Raw genomic sequence first — 19,579 nt, forward strand, 5'->3', positions numbered from 1 at the left:
GACAACACAAAACTTGACCTTGTTGCCAATACACAAATTGTCTTAGGGTCACGGGAGCCCTCTCACCGAGTATCCTCTTACAATTGACCTTTTAGGCAAACAATTCAACAAGCCCTCAAACCACCAATCATGAAATGGCACAACAAACTTCAAGGACAATATACCTTCAACCACATGATGAGCCAACCTATCAAGTCAATTTGGAGAGAAGAGTTGTAGTTGCAGCATACAATTTCACCCAAAACTATGAATCTTATTTATGGACAAGAGTAAGCTACAAGTGTGATTGCAGAGTATAGTATCACTCCACTCCTCTAGATGGCATAACTAACTTCAAGCTTCTCCATGCACCTATGTGTAGTGATGGAATAGAGCACTCACAATGCACACACTCTACACAACTAGGCTTGAAGAGTGGTGTGTTATGTGTTGAGAATGGTGTGGTGTAGTGTGATCGTGTGATGATTTACAAGGGAGAGAAGGGATCTATTTATAGGTTTTAGAAGCCCCGATTTGGATTAGGCCTAATCAAGTTTATTTGAAGGAATAAAAGATTATGCATATTTTTATTTATTTTTAATAAGGGTGGGTCTCTCTTGTCCTTTGAGTCACATGGATGTGGGCTCAAGGGAAGAGAATTATTGAGGATGAAAGGAGAGAGGATTGAGTGAATAATTTGGGAGTGCCTACTCTAGTAGAGGGTGCATTTTACAATAAGGTTAGTGGTTAGTAGTTAGTAATTATCACTAAAAAATATTTACAAAATCATTCACCAAATGGTGAGATATATGATGAGAAAAGTTAGAGAAGGGATAAGCTTGTAAAGCAAGATTGAAGCTTGGAGAAGTTGACATTCACCTCTTTACAGCACCAGTAGAAGAAGTGGTCAGCATGGCGAAGTAACGCATGTCGATGAAGCTACGTTATCTTCAAACCTTGGAAAATTCATGATAAAGCCTTCATTTACAGAGGTTAACCTTGGATTTTTGTTGATTTTTTGAAGTTCTTTACAAAGCTGAAGAGAGTATGGTAATATGGACATATATGTAGAGAGAAAGGGGGACACCTAGGGTGTAGAAATGGAGGATGAAGGCTATGGAGGTGTGAGAGAAGTGGCAATGGTGAAGAGGGTGAATTAGAACATGGGAGTTGCAGGTTTGGGAGTGGGAAGGAGAGGGAGGAGTGTGTGTGAAAGAGGAAAATGATAAAGTGGAAGAGGGAGTGTGGCTGCATAGCATGGGCAAATTGGGGTCCACCAATAAAATCATAGCTCACAGCTCGTAGCTCAAAAAACTATAAAAAAATTTGAGGTGAAAGTTCAGCTCATGAGCTACAACTTTTGTTTGTATCACCTTTTCAAATTCGGGGAGCATGTGATCTTTAAAAATTCAGCAAAACCGACTGTTTTTTCCACTGCACAAGGTCCTTGTGAGGTCCTTCTTTGGATGATTCTTTTGAATACCTCCAAGAGTGAGCTCCCCATGGTGCATGCATGCATGCCACATACCCTTGACCTTATTTGTTAGGTCTATAATCGAAGATATTGTTGAGATCATGATATAAGTGAATAGTACAACTAAGAAAATCAAATATTGAGGGGTCTAAAAAGATATCTATAAGTCAAATATAAATAATATAGGTGGAAAAAATATAAAGGGGTCAAAATAAATCTATCATTATAAGTCTACCATAAAAAGATGAATATTTTTGGTGGTCTAATTTATGAGACCAATAGAGAATAGATGTAGGAAGGAAAAATGACAATAGTGAAAAAATATACACATAAATAAACTAGTTTTTTTGGATTTTTGTTGGGATGGAGTTACACCAAAAATAAGAGAATCTTGGATGAAATTATTTTTATATGGAATAAAGAGTATGCAAAATGGTAAGAAAAAATATGGTAATGGTGAGTCAATGTACATAGCATAAATAACACACACCTAAGTATAAATATTTAAATAAATACCAAAATAATTATGAAAAATCCTTTTATTTAGACCCTATATTCAATGAAATATTTACACACAAATGGACCATAATATATTTTATTTAGTTTTTTGGCTCAACTAGCCCAGTGACTAGCTAATTGAGGGTTTTTAAGAAAATATGGAGAAAGTCCCCTAACTCACACACGCCTATGTACAGTGAAATGGTAGGGATAACCAAAATGTTTGAGTGATTTGATAGGGTGAGGTAGCTTACTATGGCAATTATGGAAAGCCGAAAAAACGGCTATCATTAGCCCCCCCCTTAGATAATGGTACATTCATGTATCATTTATCCGACCATACAACATGTAGATTGTGTAACGTCTGTCTTTGTCTGCTCTTATCTTTGAAGAACCTTTGTTGTATGATTAAAAAACCTTGTGTGATATGAAAGGTTCTGAGAGCCAATAGGAGGATGTAATGAAGTGACTGAGTAAACCTCCTCCATCGAGAAAGTTCCATAAGCACCCCCCAGGATCAAAGATCTTGAAATATCTTTCCCAAAGAGAGATGTATGGTATGGAATCACTTACTGATTTTGTTTGAATAAACTTGTAGATTTTATTGTTGTCCATCATTGCATCTATCACTATAAATGTGATATAAAAGATTGGTTGCTCTTCCTCCTGTGTAAAGTTGATGTATCTGCTACGATCTTCAAGAGCTTGAGTGAGCAAATTCCTGAAATGTTGCTCATAAAATTCATTCAACCTGGGTAGGCTCATGAAGTCAAAGATTCTATTACCTTCATGATTTAGGAAAGCTTGATCCATGCTTCCAACTGCTATTGGAAGATATTGCAAATAGTTTACCACATAAGTATATAATAGACGAAGGTTTCCATTGCTTCCAACACATTCGAAGAGAATAGATTTTGGTACTGATTGATGAAATATCCACATGTAGCAATCAACAAGTTTTTCATCTATGATGAAGACCAGAAGCATCACAATGTGCGACCTCCATACACCAAAGAACCAAATGAAGAAGGTTTGGAAACATCCGTTCATCACCAAGTATTCATGTCCTCTTCTACTTAAGAAGGTATGGTGTCCCCGATGAAAGGTATATGTGAAGAGAGGAGAAGTTGACTTTGAAGAGGTGAAACCCAATGTGAAGATGATTTGGGCTTCAAAAGCTTGGATTTTCTTGCTAAGAGATTGTCCCATGAATGAAGAGCCAGCCACTAAAACACCATTGGAGAGAATGATACCCTTCTGACAGTTTCCTTTTATGATTTTATTTTTTACTACTCTCCCATGTTCTTCATCCCCTTCTAAGCCCCCCCTTTGGCAAGGTTGTAACTCCTCACATTGTACCACCTCAAAGGTTGATGGATTACTGTTTGATTTTGTGAAAACTTTGGCTTCTTGCATGATAGATTCCTCCATGATTAATATACATGGGTCATACCAATGCTTTTCAACATCTTTAAACACTTCTTGAGGATTATCCTCACATGGATTCAACTCACACTCTTCTACTTTGTTTTGGAGTTGGCATTCCATGTACACAATCATCTCTTTATGATCAATGTGGTCCATGATCTCCCCACCGATGATTTCATCTTCTTCTTCACTCTGTTCTTTTAGACAAGATACACTCTCAGAACATTCCATAAGATCAAGTTTACCTTCAAGGTCTTCGTTCTCCATAGAGACAAAAGCTTCGTCTGCTTGGACTAGAAATTGATCCTCTGCCAAAAGGTTGGATGTATCCATTATTGAATCATCAATGCCATTTGAGATATCTTGTGTCAATTTTTGCATGCTTGTGATAAAGGTAGAAGAAAGAGATTCCACATTTGAATCTTGGCCACACACTTTAGCACTTCAATAATCAGTTGGCATGTAAGTAACTTCTTCAACATTTGTCGGAGTAGAAGGAGACAAGTATGGCAAAGGAGATGACTCCTTGATAGAAACACTTTCATGATGGTTGGTTCTTCCAGCATGATGGAAACCATTTTTGATGTAGAAGTACTTGTGAAACTTCCTTCGGGAAATAGTGACCGCTTCTTCAAAGGTAGAGGGTCCACTACAAGTAACCTTAGTCTTTAGGAAAGGAGACAAACCCAAAATAAATTGCTCCATTTTTACATAATCTGGAAATGTAGAACTAAACCCATATCCTCCCCATTGACGAGAAAAAATATACTCATAAGCATAGTAGTCTTCACCATGTTGTTGAAGTCTCCCTAATGAAGCCCATGCTTTCTCCATTGTTGGAAATTTAGAGACTCTGGTCTTCAAAGCTTTGGAAATTTGAGTATACCCATCTTAAATCTGAGAAGACATACTCCAAAACCATTGCTCAACGTTGCCTCTAAGGCATAGCAATAGAAAATCCCCTTTTTCAATGTCATCCCTTTTACCAAGGATACGACAAACCATTCTAAAATCAACAAGAAAATCATCAACATCTTCTTCTAGATTTCCAAAGAAGATTGGGATATCATCAAAGGTATAGCGTATCATAGTCTCTCAATGCTAGAACCACACAAAGATTAGTTCCAAACAATCATTTTCTCTCATGACATCAACTAACTACACAAAGTTTTGAAAGGTCTTTCAACATGTATTCTAGATTCTTATGTGAAAATATTTTTTCCTTTCTTATGTTATGCTAATCCAAACCATATTCTAGATCAATTTTTATTGCCTTGAAATTAAACTTGGTCATACAAGTTTTCATGATTCATATAATCTACTTGATTATGCTAAAATTCAAGCATTCATGCAATACAACAACAATAAGCACAAAGTCATTCCTCCGTGGGGGCACCAATTTGAGGCGGTCCGGGGCGGGCAACAAGAAGAGCGGCCTCTAAACACCCTTCGAAGCTCCCATGCTGCTCAATTGGGGCTGGGGCAAGCACAATCAGAGACAACAACAACCCACAGCCAAAAACCAAACAAGAAAAGGGGCACCACCTAGTTGTAGATGCGAACTAGGACGCACGTGATATCTCCTTGTACTCAAACGCACAAAGAGAGGGGAATGCAAGATAGCCACACACACCAAACACAAACATTCACCACGCCAGAGAGAGGTAAAGAGCACAAATCAACTTGAGCAACTCAGTCTTAGCCTTAAAGACTAGATGCACACAAAGCTTGATGAGAAATAGAGAGACAACACAAAACTTGACCTTGTTGCCAATACACAAATTGTCTTAGGGTCACGGGAGCCCTCTCACCGAGTATCCTCTTACAATTGACCTTTTAGGCAAACAATTCAACAAGCCCTCAAACCACTGACGGGAGCAAAGCGAATCTCGAACCCCCGACGGCCTCTAAAACACCGGGGACCGAATGGCGCGCCTCGAGCCTGTCATGGTAAAGCAAACAGGGGGCACCACCTAGCTTTAGCGGCTAGGACGCAAACAACACACCACCATAAAAAAATTTTCATCCAAGAGAGATGGATGCTTGGGAGTAATGATGAAGAGGAAAGGGAATGAGATCAAGTGAGAGAGAGAGAGAGAGAGAGAGAGAGAGAGAGAGAGAGAGAGTGAGGGAGGGGGTATAGCGGCTTAGTACTTAGGCACCACAAAAGGATGGCGAATCCGCACACCCTTCACACATACACAAGCTCACTCCAAACACAAGACTAGGTGGCGATTCCGCACACCTGACATGGGCAAAACATTGCAAGAAAACATACTCACAAAACCTCAAGCTTTATTTAGAGAATTAGGCGATGAAATGGGGAGCATAGGGTAGGGGAATGAGAAGGGAGACAGTGGTAGAGCACATGGCGGATAGGTGGGAGTTGATGGCGAAGACTCGCACGAGGATTATGGCCATCATCCTTCATTTAGCTACCCTTCATCTTCCATAGCCAAGGGTGTAGAGGTCATGCTCAAGACAAGCATGGTGATTGCGGTGATGGTGATGGTGATGGTGTGGGTGTGTGTGTGTGCACTAGGCACACACAGCGCATAGTGTGTTCTTTGGTGATGTTGTCTCCTTAGTGTGATGGTGACCCCTCTTTATATAGGGGAGGAGGGGGAAGAAATTCTAGAATTTAGAAATGAAGAAATCATTATCTACATAGGCCATGTGACTGTGGGCCCCACTTGTCTTGCTGTGTGTATATGTGCCAGAACAGCAGTCTCACGAGAGAGAGACTAAGAGAGAGAGATGGGTTGATGAAAAAAAGTGAGAGGTGACATGGAGAATAAAGTAATTACAAGAGGGGAGAGAGGGGAGTGTGTTCAGAGGTGAATCTGTGTGCAGATGTGTGTGAACACAAGAAAAATCAGGTAACCACCGGGTGGGGATGGGTTTGTGGGCACCTTTTTTCAGTGAAACTGAGTGTGTGTGAGTGTGGGGGGGGTTATTTAGCTACAAGACAAGAGACATGGCGCCCTTTAGAGAGAGAGGGGGGTATTTGGGTCATGGGATATGATAGGAGAGAGAAAGAGGGGGTGGGGTATACTATTTTGGAAGATAAGGTAAGTTGCATGTGAGTTAGGGTGCATTATTGGTGAGTTATAATGCATTATTGGTGAGAGGTGGGGTAGGTGGAGGGGAGAGAGAAAGGAGAAAGGACAAGGGGAAGAGAGAGGGGGTTGACCTTTTGAGTGGAGGAGAGGAAAAGGGACACACGACGGGGCAACAGTGAAGAAAAAGGAGGCAAGGTGGGGATGGGCTACCCCGCAGGCATGAGGTGGCCTATTTTACCTTTCTTATATATTTACATAATCATACTTTATTTTTTTCTTACTTTTTCCAATGCTTTTTATCACTCCCTCCCTAAGAGGGGGTTTTCATGGGGTGGGGACGAGAGAAGAGGGGTATGGGAGCTTGGCTTGTGAAAAGCCCCCATCATTAGCCCTCCCCTTTTGGCTAGAGGCATTCATGTCTCTAGCTCATCTGTTTAATCATTATCGTCGGAGGTGGTGGCTGATGGTGTGTTCTCATCTAGAATGTCAATTGGTTGAGCCTGGTCAAATCGAAGAAAATAAGGTTTAAGTCGCCAACCATTTACCCTGGTTTTATGAAGTTTTCCATCAGCCTCCATAAGTTGGTAGCTTCCATTGGCATACTTTTTCCTGATGATGAAAGGGCCTTCCCATCGGAGTAGGATTTTCTTATCCTTGCGCGTGTCGAAGCGATTGTCGTAGCGGAGCACCAACATTCCTTTCTTCAATTCTTTTTTCCGGAGATGCTCGTTAAAGCTAAGCCGTCTATGCTCTGCTTGTGCTGCATAATAATTTATTGCTTCTTCTCTGTCTAGCTGCAGTCTTTCCAAGTTGATGATGTGATCTCTCAAATGCATGTTGGGTTGTTGAAGCTGGCTTGCCATTACTCTGAGACTTTGTAGTTGAACTTCAATGGGCAAGATTGCTTCCTTACCAAATACTAGATGATACGGTGTGAATCCCAAGGATGTACGAAATGAAGTTCTGGAGGCCCATAAAGCTGGTAGTAGATACTTATCCCAGTCTCCAGGATGATTGTTTACCTGCTTGGTAATAATTTTAGAAACCATTCCATTTACCTTTTCAACTAGGCCATTACATTGAGGGTAATATGGTGAAGAGTGCCTCCTTGTAATGCCCAGTTTCTGCATTAATTCTCCTACCAAGTCTGCTCTGAAACCTGGCCCTCTATCAGAGATGATCTCTAAAGGTGTGCCAAACCTACAGCATATGTGCTCATAGATAAATTTAGCTACCTCTACCGCTGTGATTCTAGTGGTGGCTATAGCCTCTGCCCATCTAGTCATGTAGTCGACCCCCATGATAATGTAGAATTTTCTTGAGTTGGCCCTAGGTAATGGCCCAATGGCATCGATACCCCATTTTTCAAATGGGCCATATGAGAGAATAGGTGTCTGTGGTTCAGGCATAAGTGACCTAGTGCCGGCCTTTTGACACAACTTACACGTTTTGCACCAATGGTGTACATCACGGTTGAGGCTAGGCCATATGAAGCCTGCCTACAAGATTTTCCTACTTGTTATGTCTAGGGCAAAGTGACCACCACAAACCCCGTCGTGACAGCTAGCAATTACTCCCGTGATTTCCTAAGAGAGAGGGACCTTCCTGAGTATTTGGTCCTTACCCTTACAGTACAAACCATCATTGATGAGTCGATACCTTGTGGCCTTCCACGTCAGCCATTGCTTCTGTCCCTTTGTTAAATCTGATGGGCATTCCCCTGTTTCCAAAAAATGCATGATGTCAGGCAAGGCATCACTGCCTTGAAATAGAGGGAGCTTTAGTTTTATTGCTCCAACCACCACTTCCTGTAGTCTTTCACTTGCTAGGGCATCTGCTTCTTGGTTTTGAGCCCTTGGGATATGGTGTATTTGAACTTCTTCAAACTTACCCAACAAGATTTTTACACCACTTAAGTGAGTCCTTAAACTAGGATTCTTGCATGTCCATGCTCCATTTACTTGCCTTACCAGAAGTAGAGCATCCCCAAATACATTAAGGCGTTGTACACCTTGCGAGACGCACCATTGTAGACCCTTGGTTAGTGCTGCATACTCAGCTTCATTGTTAGAATGTGAATCTAACAATTGGCCTAACAAAAATACCTTTGTCCCTTTGTCATCAAAGACCACTATGCCTGCAGCTGCTTTGTCGGATGCTCGCTTGTAGGCTCCATCAAAGTAGAGAGAGTATGCTCCTTCTACCATCGGTGGTACTGGAGGTAATCGGACTTCTCCTTCCTTAGATTGCTTCTTCTTCCTTTCAAAGACTTGGTAGGTCATGAGTCCCCCCAAACTTGCCCTTGTTGTGCTTTCTACCTGTACCGTGTAGTCAAACTCTTGCAGACGAACTAGCCATTTAGTAATTCTAGCAGACACATCCATGTGTTGTACAACATAGGGAAATATTTCATCCGTGGTTAGAATCACAAATTGCTTAGGCAGCAAATATGACCTAAACTTTGTAGTTGCAAATCTAAGAGCTAGGACTAAGTGTTCCACATGGGTGAAACCTTTCTCTCCTGCTGTCATCATTCGACTAGAGAAGTAGATTGGCCTCATGAAAGATGTCGTCGTATCCTTTTGGAGTAGCACAGCCCCCAATGAGTCATCACCAACACTTAAGGTGACATATAATTTTTCATCCCACTTAGGTGGTGAGATAGTTGGCAGAGTGGCTAAGACCTCCTTTACCTTGTTGTAGTGATGTTTGCTTTCCTCGTCCCAAGTGAAAGTTGATCTTTGAGTGAGTTGTTGCAGTGGTAGAACAAGTTGTGATAGTAGATGTATGAATCTACTTAAGTACCTCACCTTCTGTAGAAAAGAGACCAGTTGATGTGCGGTCGTTGGTGAAGGTAGGGCTATGAGTGCGGACACCTTACTTGGGTCGGCGTTGATACCTTTTGCTGAAATTTCATGGCCTAGTAGAATGACTTTACTCTCCCCAATGTGGCATTTATCCACATTTAATTGCCCACCTAGGCTCTGCAACCTGGCCAAACCTTCAGTTACCTTTTCTAAATGTGAAATACGGGAGCTATATATACAAAAATCATCAATGAACACTCTTATGTATGTTCCAAAGAACGGTTGAAAAACATATGTGACATATCTTTAGAATGTGGCAGGTGCATTTGTGAGACCAAATGGCATAACCTTGTATGAAAAACAACCCCATGGCGTGATAAAAGTGGTTTTTAGCTGATCTTCCAAGGCTATGCGTATTTGAAAGTATCCAGAATAACCATCATAGACGGTATAGCATTCAAAACCCGCTACTTCATTCAGAATTTCATCCAAGAAAGGGAGAGGAAAGTGGTCTCTCTTTGTAGCTGCATTTAGTGGTTTGTAGTCAACACAGACCCTCCACTTACCATTCTTTTTAGGCGTCACCACTACGGGTGACACCCATTCTGAGTTTTCTACAGGATAGATGAATCCCGCCTCCAGCAATTTCCTTACCTCGGCCAAGAGTGCCTTTTCTTGTATGACCCCCAGTCGTTGTAGCTTTTGCACAACTGGTTTTACCCCTTCCTTCAGCTTAATATGATGTTCCACCACTGTAATGCCTGTGATTCTTTCATAGTTGTCAATGAACAGGTTAGGAAATCCCATCAACATTTGCAAAAAACTATCTTTCTCCTCAAGTGTTAATTCCGTAGACAACATATCCTTCAACCTACTTCCTCCTAGGCCAGGTGATTTGCTCTCTTCTTCATTGGGTTTCCCTTTTGGTGATGGATCACCAGTTGTGCTTACCCTTTGTGGATCCTTAATAATGATACCCATCACATCAATGGAACTGTCACTTTCGTCGGTGGATGTGGTCTCCTCCTCAGAACTGGAAGATTCGCTAGTGGTTTCATCTGCCGATGTTTCCAGATTCATTTGCTTCTACTTGCCAATCCTCATGTCGTAGTAGATTGTCTCCCCTTTCTTACCGGTCATGCGTAGAAGTCCAGTACCCCAGTCCTGTTTTGCTTTCATGGCCATCAACCATGGCCTTCCCAAAATTAGTGGATAGCCCTCCCCCTTAGTAGGCATTACAAAAACATCTACCTCTACCTCAGTGTTGAAAGCTTTGATTTTCACGGCACTTACCACACCCACACACTTTACTTTTGCATTGTTTGTCATCTTTTCCTTGCATGGAGAAGGCCTGTCAACCTCGAGCCCTAATCGAAGCGTCATAACTTCGCTCATTACACAGATTTGTGCACCTCCATCAATGTAGGTGTTTCCAACCCTCTTTCCTTTTATGTTTACGTCGACAATTGGAAGGATGTCATCCATGTTGCATCCCGAAATTGCTCCGGCTACCTTTGTTTTGGAGCGTCTTGTACTTACCATTTTAGACCATTGTCGCCTTACTTTAGGTACAAGATGTAGCAGCTGTGGCCATGTAATCTTCGGTCCTTGCTCTGCCACATCCAATGTTAGATCATAGGGCTTAGAACTTTCCCCTAGCTGGAAGTCGGTGATGCCCAATTTCCGTCGTGGCCTTGATGGCCTCTTGCTAGTTTCTCCTCTCATGCTTCTCTCATCATCTGATTGTGTAGCTTTCTCCCTCCTAGCTCTTTTCACAGTCATGGCTTCAAGTGGTTCTAAAAAGGTTACCTTCTCCTTACCCTTGTCCCTCTCCTTTGCTCTGGGTGGATCCACTACTACGGCTCTTCCTTTCTCTTCTAGCCTTATGATGTTTACAGGGCGATCAGGTGGTGGGGCTGGTGGAAGAGGTGGGATGGATGCTTGTAGTGGTGTCTGGGGTGGACGTAGAATTTGTGTTGGTGGGGGTGGTGCTCGGGGTGGGGGTGTTCTTTCTCTAGGGGGTGACAATTGGTTCCTCCTACCTCCTCTATTATAGTTTTGTCGTGGTTTGGGACAGTAGTACATACCGTGACCGTCTTCTCCGCAGTTGTAGTAATGATACTCCCTGTTTTGTCGTCGTGCTCTTCCAGGGTCTTGATCTCTTTCTTGACTCCTCCCTTGCTGTATTAAGTGGACAGACAAATTCTGCAGTTGGTCAGTAATATGGTCCAACATATCTTGTTGGTCATCTCTTACCCCAAGAGCCGGTGGTGGTGGTATGGTGGTTGTCGTAGGTGTTGGTTGACGCGATGTTCCTGCTTCTGTTGACTCGGTTTCTTTGGATTTCATTTGCAGCTTCTTGTCCTTAAGGCGAGCAATCTCAACGGCTAACTCGTACGTAGCTGGGAATCTACCTTTCACCTTCTCCTTGAGAAGCGGCCATAAGCCATGCGTGAACCGATCTTTTTTAGGAAATCGGGTGCAGCTTCCCCCCTAGCCAGTGACTCAACCCACCGTTCCCACAAATCCACAAATTTGGACTCATAGGTGGCATATTCTAAAAGACCCTCCTGCTTCAAGTCTCTCAACTTGTCCCACAACTTTTCTGAAGTGGTACCTCCCCCAAAGCGTCTCTTAAAAGCGGTTTTTAAGGGTTCCCAGTCATCCTTGGTTGCTTGTGGAAGTGCATTGTACCATGATCTAGCTTCTAGCTTCATGAGATGCTTAAAGATTCTAACCCGGGATTCATCCGTATCTTGTTGCTCACTACACATGCTACTTCAAAGTCATTTAGGAAGTCTGTTACCAAATCCTCCCCCTTCTTTCCTTTAAATGTTGGAAATGCTACACTTGCCATGATTACTGAGAGAGAGCTAGAAAGACACACTGCTTAACTTGCAAAAGTTTTTTTCTTCTTTACAAGGAGGCATGTATACCCTCTTATACTAGGACATAGATTAAAACTTCAAACGGTACATTGCCTTGTACCAAAGGTAAGAAAAATGGTTGATCTGATGCCAGAACCTCCAAAAACCGCTCCCCACCCGGCATGGTGTCAATGACGTGCTGGTAGTGAGCCTTCAAATCCAGTATTACCTTGATTGAGCGTACACATGTTGGTATGTGTGATCTGTCTTGAGGTAGGTTGTACTGATTCATGTGAAGCTTAGAGGTGCTTAGTCACTATCCAAGCTTGTGGGAGAGGGTGGTGTTCTTTCCTGAAACAAACTCAGTAGATCCCTAGTTTCTCTAGTGAGAGTGTGAGCCAATGCTTCCGTTATCTGTGCTGCAGCATCAGGTGCGACTTGAAAACTGACTGTGGTAATTACCTCGGTGACTTGAGTTACCCGATTCTCAAAGTAGAATAGTGTTGTTTCTCTATTTTGTAGAGCTCCTTCCATTTTTTTGTTGTGGGTTGGTTGTAGGTTGCGGACATGGTTTCGACCTTCTCCTTCTTCTTCTTGGCACTTGGCCTATGTATATCCACTGGGTTTGGCGTGTTGGTTGACTCTCCCACTGCAAATCGATTACCGTTACGCCTGGCACTCGAGCTTCGATGGAGATGCGGAGTTCGTCTAGTTGTGCTTGGAGCTCTTCTTCTTCTGTCGTCCAATTAGCAAATCCTGCTAGCCATTCATCCATTCACAATAGTTTACGGGTTTCAGTCTTGTAAACTGAAGGTCTGGAGTTCGATCCTCCGTGGGGGCACCAAATGACGGGAGCAAAGCGAACCCCGAACCCCCGACGGCCTCTAAAACACCGGGGATCGAATGGCGCGCCTCGAGCCTGTCATGGTAAAGCAAACAGGGGGCACCACCTAGCTTCAGCGGCTAGGACGCAAACAACACACCACCATAACAAAGTTTTCATCCAAGAGAGATGGATGCTTGGGAGTAATGATGAAGAGGAAAGGGAATGAGATCAAGTGAGAGAGAGAGAGAGAGAGAGAGAGAGAGAGAGAGAGAGAGAGAGAGAGAGAGTGAGGGAGGGGGTATAGCGGCTTAGTACTTAGGCACCACAAAAGGATGGCGAATCCGCACACCCTTCACACATACACAAGCTCACTCCAAACACAAGACTAGGTGGCGATTCCGCACACCTGACATGGACAAAACATTGCAAGAAAACATACTCACAAAACCTCAAGCTTTATTTAGAGAATTAGGCGATGAAATGGGGAGCATAGGGTAGGGGAATGAGAAGGGAGACAGTGGTAGAGCACATGGCGGATAGGTGGGAGTTGATGGCGAAGACTCGCACGAGGATTATGGCCATCATCCTTCATTTAGCTACCCTTCATCTTCCATAGCCAAGGGTGTAGAGGTCATGCTCAAGACAAGCATGGTGATTGCGGTGATGGTGATGGTGATGGTGTGGGTGTGTGTGTGTGCACTAGGCACACACAACGCATAGTGTGTTCTTTGGTGATGTTGTCTCCTTAGTGTGATGGTGACCCCTCTTTATATAGGGGAGGAGGGGGGAGAAATTCTAGAATTTAGAAATGAAGAAATCATTATCTACATAGGCCATGTGACTGTGGGCCCCACTTGTCTGGCTGTGTGTATATGTGCCAGAACAGCAGTCTCACGAGAGAGAGACTAAGAGAGAGAGATGGGTTGATGAAAAAAAGTGAGAGGTGACATGGAGAATAAAGTAATTACAAGAGGGGAGAGAGGGGAGTGTGTTCAGAGGTGAATCTGTGTGCAGATGTGTGTGAACACAAGAAAAATCAGGTAACCACCGGGTGGGGATGTGTCTGTGAGCACCTTTTTTCAGTGAAACTGAGTGTGTGTGAGTGTGGGGGAGGTTATTTAGCTACAAGACAAGAGACATGGCGCCCTTTAGAGAGAGAGGGGGGTATTTGGGTCATGGGATATGATAGGAGAGAGAAAGAGGGGGTGGGGTATACTATTTTGGAAGATAAGGTAAGTTGCATGTGAGTTAGGGTGCATTATTGGTGAGTTATAATGCATTATTGGTGAGAGGTGGGGTAGGTTGAGGGGAGAGAGAAAGGAGAAAGGACAAGGGGAAGAGAGAGGGGGTTGACCTTTTGAGTGGAGGAGAGGAAAAGGGACACCCGGCGGGGCAACAGTAAAGAAAAAGGAGGCAAGGTGGGGATGGGCTACCCCGCAGGCATGAGGTGGCCTATTTTACCTTTCTTATATATTTACATAATCATACTTTATTTTTTTCTTACTTTTTCCAATGCTTTTTATCACTCCCTCCCTAAGAGGGGGTTTTCATGGGGTGGGGACGAGAGAAGAGGGGTATGGGAGCTTGGCTTGTGAAAAGCCCCCATCACCACCAAGCATGAAATGGCACAACAAACTTCAAGGACAATATACCTTCAACCACCTGATGAGCCGATAAAGAATGAGGATGCAAGAGAGCTACACAAGACAAGCACAAAGCACACAGAGATGGAAAGCTTCTTCTTCTTCTTCACAGAAAAGAGAGTACAAAATGACTGGCAGAGATCCTCCGTGTCGGTCACCTAACGCGCCAGTGAGTAAATGTCGTAAGCGGCCAAGACCCGTAGTGGATGCCAGCTCAAGATGTAGAGATCGATATCTCAACACTCCCCCTCGAGCTCTGCATGTCGCAGAGTCCAAGCATAGTCCGGAAACGTCGAAGCTTCTCAGCTCCGAGGGCCTTGGTAAAGATATCCGCTATCTAATCCTCTGTGCTGACGTAAACCAAGTTGATGTCGCCCGCCAACACTCGCTCTCGAACGTAGTGGTAATGGACCTCTATGTGTTTGGTCCTAGCATGAAACACTGGGTTCCTAGCCAACTGCATGCTGCTGAGGTTGTCACAATGAATGACAATCTGCTGGTCCACCTTCACTCCCAAGTCCTCAAGTAATGTGCGTAGCCAAGCTACCTCGCACGCCGCAACTGCTACACCTCTGTACTCGGCCTCTGTGCTCGATAAAGAAACCGTAGGCTGCTTTTTGCTGCTCCAAGTAATAGCAGCACTCCCAAAAGAGAACATGAAGCCACTCGTAGATCTCCTATCAACAATGCTACCTGCCCAATCTGCATCTATATACCCATACAATGCTAATGGTGCATCTGCTGCATAGAACAATGCGTATTCAAGAGTACCTTGCACATACCTAAGTGTGCGTCGTATTCCATCCAAATGTGGCTTCCTCGGAAGCTGCATGAACTGACTCTCCAAGCCTACTGTGTAGCTCAAGTCTGGCCTCGTGATAGTCAAGTAGATTAGACTACCCACAATCTTCCTGTACATGTTGACATCCTCAACAACATCACCCTTCTCTGCACTCAGCTTTGCATTCACATCCAAGGGAATAGAAATTGTCTTACAATCAGCCATACCATACTTTGACAACATGTCCAAAGCATACTGTCTCTGTGATAGCCATACACCCTCTGGAGTCCTGATCACCTCAATGCCAAGAAAGTAGCGCAACTCGCCTAAATCTTTCATTTCAAACTCCTGTTTGAGAAGACCCTTCACATGGTCAATCTCCATAGCATTGTCACCAACAATAATAAGGTCATCTACATATATGGTAATGACCACAATCCCCACATCACTCTCACGTACATAGAGTGAATGATCATCATGAGCTCTCCTAAAACCAATACTGACAAGATACTTGGCAATCCTGTCATACCATGCTCTAGAGCCCTGCTTCAAACCATACAAAGCTTTGAGAAGTCTGCATACATAATCTGGGTAACCTGGATTGACATAACCAGGTGGCTGATCCATATACACTTCCTCTTGCAACTCACCATTCAAGAAGGCATTCTTTACATCCATTTGATGCATAATCCATCCTCTAGATGCAGTCACTGCTATGATAGCTCTCACAATCGTCATCTTTGCCACTGGATTAAAGGTCTCCTCATAGTCTATGCCATATGTCTGTGCATAACCCTTTGCGACCAGCCTTGCCTTGTGACGCTCAATGTTACCATCAGCCTTATGCTTGGTTTTATACACCCATTTACAGCCAATAGCTTTCTTGCCACTTGGCAATGGCACCAACTCCCATGTGTCGTTTGCTTCCAATGCAGCCATCTCTTCATTCATTGCATCATCCCAATGCACATTTCCAACTGCATCCTCAAAACATGTGGGCTCCACATCCTGTATCACCTTAGCCATGTAGGCTTGGTGATGCGCTAGATATCCATCATAAGTCAATTTCTGAACTGGATTTCTGACTCTATTAGATCTGCGCGGTCCTGGGTCACTCCTTTTCCCTCTAGCATCTTCTTGTACTTTCCTTACACCAGGTGTCCTGACAGCCGGAATTCCAAATTCCTCATCAAGACTTTGTTCAGAACCATCTGAATCCATGTATACATGTGAAAAACCTGATGATGCATCAGCCATAAAGGGAGGTTCATCAACCTTTTCTTTTCCTTTTCGTGATACATTCCCTATACCTGTTGGTGGAGTAACCTGCGTATGTAGTCTACCATTCCATGGTTTCTCAATAGAGCCACGAGAAGAGGACTCTTGTGGTCCACTCAAAACCTGTGACTGTGGCCTCACATTTTGTAGAACCACATCATCTTTTACATCAGCCCCAATAGTGCCATGTGCATTACTATACCAGCTGCTCATCTCATCAAAGACTACATCTCTGCTCACTCGTAATTCTCGTGTAGTAGGATTGTAGCACCTGTACCCCTTTTGTTCAAGGGAAAATCCCACAAGAATACATTTGTCTACTTTAGGATCCAATTTCCTACGCAACTCATTTGGTCCATGCACGTAAGCTATGCAGCCAAACACTTTCAAGTGTGCCAAATCAGGCTTTGTACCTGTAAACTTTTCCTCAGGTGTTACATCATGCACCGCAACTGTAGGTGTCCTGTTTATAATGTACACAGTTGTATTTACGGCTTCAGCCCAGAAATGATGAGGCATGTTCTTCTCATTCATTAATGCACGTGCAACCTCTGCAATGTGCCTGTTTTTGCTTTCTGCGACCCCATTCTGTTGTGGAGTATATCTGCATGTAAACTGCCTGCGTATACCATGCATTCGCAGAAAATCTGAAAAATCATTGGAGAAGTACTCTCCCCCTCCATCTGACCTCAATGTCTTGATTTGTATATCTGTCTCCTTCTCAATCATGACTTTGAAGTCTTGAAAGTGACCAAACACTTCACTTTTGTTACGCATGAAGTAGACCCATACTTTCCTTGTATGGTCATCAATGAAAGAGACATAATACCTACAACCATGTATACTTGCAGTATCGGTTGGACCCCAAACATCTGTGTGCACCACCTCAAGTGGCTTTTTACATACATTGCGCTCATGTGGAAATGAGCCCTTTGACTGTTTTCCAAACTGGCATGCTGCACACACTTTATGCATACCATCCACCTTGAATTTGGGCAAACCTTTTACAATCTGTTTTGATTGCATGCTGCGCAATCTCTGCTCATTGACATGGCCAATGCGTTTGTGCCAAATGTCAACATCAGCCACAACACCTGTGCCCTGTGCAACATACTCCAGATACCAGAGAATGTTGGACTTGTGGTGAAAGAGGTCACATGTCACGTGACTTTCCAAAGGGAAAAGCAAGTGGAAAGAGGGAACGGGGCAACTATGCATCTACTAGCAGAGATGCAGATGACAGCAAAAACGAGTGCATGTTTGTTATGCAGCATGTAATGAATACAATGACTGCAGAGAATTCCACCCAAGATGATGTTTGGTATGTGGATTCAGGTGCCTATAATCACATGACGTCTTGTGGAGAGTGGTTTAGAGATATGCGCAAACCAGATGTGTCAGGCTATGTGCAGACAGGAGATGACACAGCTCACCCCATTTCTCATGTAGGGGACATACCTCTAAATACGAAGAGTGGGAAATCAAAGTACTTAGCAGATGTACTTCATGTCCCAAACATTACAAAGAATCTTGTTTCTGTTGGACAAATGGTTGAGCAGGGTTTGCAGGTTCGCTTCAATCCAAATGGCTGTTATGTAGAAGATTTCCAGAATGGCTGTAAGCTGATCACAGAGGGCAAATGTGTGGGCAGAATGTTTACGCTGAATGTAGACATGCTTGAGGTAAAAGCTCGGCATCTGGTCGTCTTGTGCGAACGAAGGGATTGTGATGCTCTTGCTCTCTTAGCCTCTCTTGCCTCCACCAGGCTCTGATACCATGTAAAGAATGAGGATGCAAGAGAGCTACACAAGACAAGCACAAAGCACACAGAGATGGAAAGCTTCTTCTTCTTCTTCACAGAAAAGAGAGTACAAAATGACTAAGTGCTAAAGCTGAAAAGTAGCACATATGTACATGCGATCACTAAGTGTGAACTCGCTAGAAGCGTACTAGGCTGGCACTATAAGTGTAGTCCAGCTGTAGAATCATTGGCAGAGATCCTCCGTGTCGGTCACCTAACGCGCTAGTGAGTAAATGTCGTAAGCGGCCAAGACCCGTAGTGGATGCCAGCTCAAGATGTAGAGCTCGACATCTCAACAGAGCCAACTTATCAAGTCAATTTGGAGAGAAGAGTCGTAGTTGCAGCATACAATTGCACCCAAAACTATGAATCTTATTTATGGACAAGAGTAGGGTACAAGTGTGATTGCAGAGTATAGTATCACTCTACTCCTCTAGATGGCATAACTAACTTCAAGCTTCTCCATGCACCTATGTGTAGTGATGGAATAGAGCACTCACAATGTACACACTCTACACAACTAGGCTTGAAGAGTGGTGTGTTATGTGTTGAGAATGGTGTGGTGTAGTGTGATCGTGTGATGATTTACAAGGGAGAGAAGGGATCTATTTATAGGTTTTAGAAGCCCCGATTTGGATTAGGCCTAATCAAGTTTATTTGAAGGAATAAAAGATTATGCATATTTTTATTTATTTTTAATAAGGGTGGGTCTCTCTTGTCCTTTGAGTCACATGGATGTGGGCTCAAGGGAAGAGAATTATTGAGGATGAAAGGAGAGAGGATTGAGTGAATAATTTGGGAGTGCCTACTCTAGTAGAGGGTGCATTTTACAATAAGGTTAGTGGTTAGTAGTTAGTAATTATCACTAAAAAATATTTACAAAATCATTCACCGAATGGTGAGATATATGATGAGAAAAGTTAGAGAAGGGATAAGCTTGTAAAGCAAGGTTGAAGCTTGGAGAAGTTGGCATTCACCTCTTTACAGCACCGGTAGAAGAAGTGGTCAGCATGGCGAAGTAACGCGTGTCGATGAAGCTACGTTATCTTCAAACCTTGGAAAATTCATGATAAAGCCTTTATTTGCAGAGGTTAACCTTGGATTTTTGTTGATTTTTTGAAGTTCTTTACAAAGC

Source organism: Adiantum capillus-veneris, chromosome 15 (genome assembly GCF_014529385.1).
Source record: "Adiantum capillus-veneris isolate H3 chromosome 15, ASM1452938v2, whole genome shotgun sequence".
Taxonomy (NCBI): Eukaryota; Viridiplantae; Streptophyta; class Polypodiopsida; order Polypodiales; family Pteridaceae; genus Adiantum; species Adiantum capillus-veneris.